The following is a 2,500-nucleotide window of genomic DNA, read 5'->3' as shown; positions in this document are numbered from 1 at the left end:
CTTAACCTAACTGTGGCTGTACCAGTTTATCGCTTAACCTAACTGTGGCTGTACCAGTTTATCGCTTAACCTAACTGTGGCTGTACCAGTTTATCGCTTAACCTAACTGTGGCTGTACCAGTTTATCGCTTAACCTAACTGTGGCTGTACCAGTTTATCGCTTAACCTAACTGTGGCTGTACCAGTTTATCGCTTAACCTAACTGTGGCTGTACCAGTTTATCGCTTAACCTAACTGTGGCTGTACCAGTTTATCGCTTAACCTAACTGTGGCTGTACCAGATTATCGCTTAACCTAACTGTGGCTGTACCAGATTATCGCTTAACCTAACTGTGGCTGTACCAGATTATCGCTTAACCTAACTGTGGCTGTACCAGATTATCGCTTAACCTAACTGTGGCTGTACCAGATTATCGCTTAACCTAACTGTGGCTGTACCAGATTATCGCTTAACCTAACTGTGGCTGTACCAGATTATCGCTTAACCTAACTGTGGCTGTACCAGATTATCGCTTAACCTAACTGTGGCTGTACCAGATTATCGCTTAACCTAACTGTGGCTGTACCAGATTATCGCTTAACCTAACTGTGGCTGTACCAGATTATCGCTTAACCTAACTGTGGCTGTACCAGATTATCGCTTAACCTAACTGTGGCTGTACCAGATTATCGCTTAACCTAACTGTGGCTGTACCAGATTATCGCTTAACCTAACTGTGGCTGTACCAGATTATCGCTTAACCTAACTGTGGCTGTACCAGATTATCGCTTAACCTAACTGTGGCTGTACCAGATTATCGCTTAACCTAACTGTGGCTGTACCAGATTATCGCTTAACCTAACTGTGGCTGTACCAGATTATCGCTTAACCTAACTGTGGCTGTACCAGATTATCGCTTAACCTAACTGTGGCTGTACCAGATTATCGCTTAACCTAACTGTGGCTGTACCAGATTATCGCTTAACCTAACTCAATTTGTCCCTTAACCTAACTCAATTTGTCCCTTAACCTAACTCAAGTTGTCCCTTAACCTAACTCAATTTGTCCCTTAACCTAACTCAATTTGTCCCTTAACCTAACTCAATTTGTCCCTTAACCTAACTCAAGTTGTCCCTTAACCTAACTCAAGTTGTCCCTTAACCTAACTCAAGTTGTCCCTTAACCTAACTCAAGTTGTCCCTTAAACTAACTCAAGTTGTCCCTTAACCTAACTCAATTTGTCCCTTAACCTAACTCAATTTGTCCCTTAACCTAACTCAATTTGTCCCTTAACCTAACTCAATTTGTCCCTTAACCTAACTCAAGTTGTCCCTTAACCTAACTCAAGTTGTCCCTTAACCTAACTCAAGTTGTCCCTTAACCTAACTCAAGTTGTCCCTTAACCTAACTCAAGTTGTCCCTTAACCTAACTCAAGTTGTCCCTTAACCTAACTCAATTTGTCCCTTAACCTAACTCAAGTTGTCCCTTAACCTAACTCAATTTGTCCCTTAACCTAACTCAATTTGTCCCTTAACCTAACTCAATTTGTCCCTTAACCTAACTCAATTTGTCCCTTAACCTAACTCAATTTGTCCCTTAACCTAACTCAAGTTGTCCCTTAACCTAACTCAAGTTGTCCCTTAACCTAACTCAAGTTGTCCCTTAACCTAACTCAAGTTGTCCCTTAACCTAACTCAAGTTGTCCCTTAACCTAACTCAATTTGTCCCTTAACCTAACTCAATTTGTCCCTTAACCTAACTCAATTTGTCCCTTAACCTAACTCAATTTGTCCCTTAACCTAACTCAATTTGTCCCTTAACCTAACTCAAGTTGTCCCTTAACCTAACTCAAGTTGTCCCTTAACCTAACTCAAGTTGTCCCTTAACCTAACTCAAGTTGTCCCTTAACCTAACTCAAGTTGTCCCTTAACCTAACTCAAGTTGTCCCTTAACCTAACTCAATTTGTCCCTTAACCTAACTCAAGTTGTCCCTTAACCTAACTCAAGTTGTCCCTTAACCTAACTCAATTTGTCCCTTAACCTAACTCAATTTGTCCCTTAACCTAACTCAATTTGTCCCTTAACCTAACTCAATTTGTCCCTTAACCTAACTCAATTTGTCCCTTAACCTAACTCAAGTTGTCCCTTAACCTAACTCAAGTTGTCCCTTAACCTAACTCAAGTTGTCCCTTAACCTAACTCAAGTTGTCCCTTAACCTAACCCACGTTGTCCCTTAACCTAACCCACGTTGTCCCTTAACCTAACCCACGTTGTCCCTTAACCTAACCCACGTTGTCCCTTAACCTAACCCACGTTGTCCCTTAACCTAACCCACGTTGTCCCTTAACCTAACCCACGTTGTCCCTTAACCTAACCCACGTTGTCCCTTAACCTAACCCACGTTGTCCCTTAACCTAACCCACGTTGTCCCTTAACCTAACCCACGTTGTCCCTTAACCTAACCCACGTTGTCCCTTTGCCTAACATAGTTCACTGCTCGGAATCTCTGGTGTCGTTG

Source organism: Schistocerca gregaria, unplaced genomic scaffold (genome assembly GCF_023897955.1).
Source record: "Schistocerca gregaria isolate iqSchGreg1 unplaced genomic scaffold, iqSchGreg1.2 ptg001059l, whole genome shotgun sequence".
Taxonomy (NCBI): Eukaryota; Metazoa; Arthropoda; class Insecta; order Orthoptera; family Acrididae; genus Schistocerca; species Schistocerca gregaria.
Note: the sequence above shows the minus strand (reverse complement) of the source record.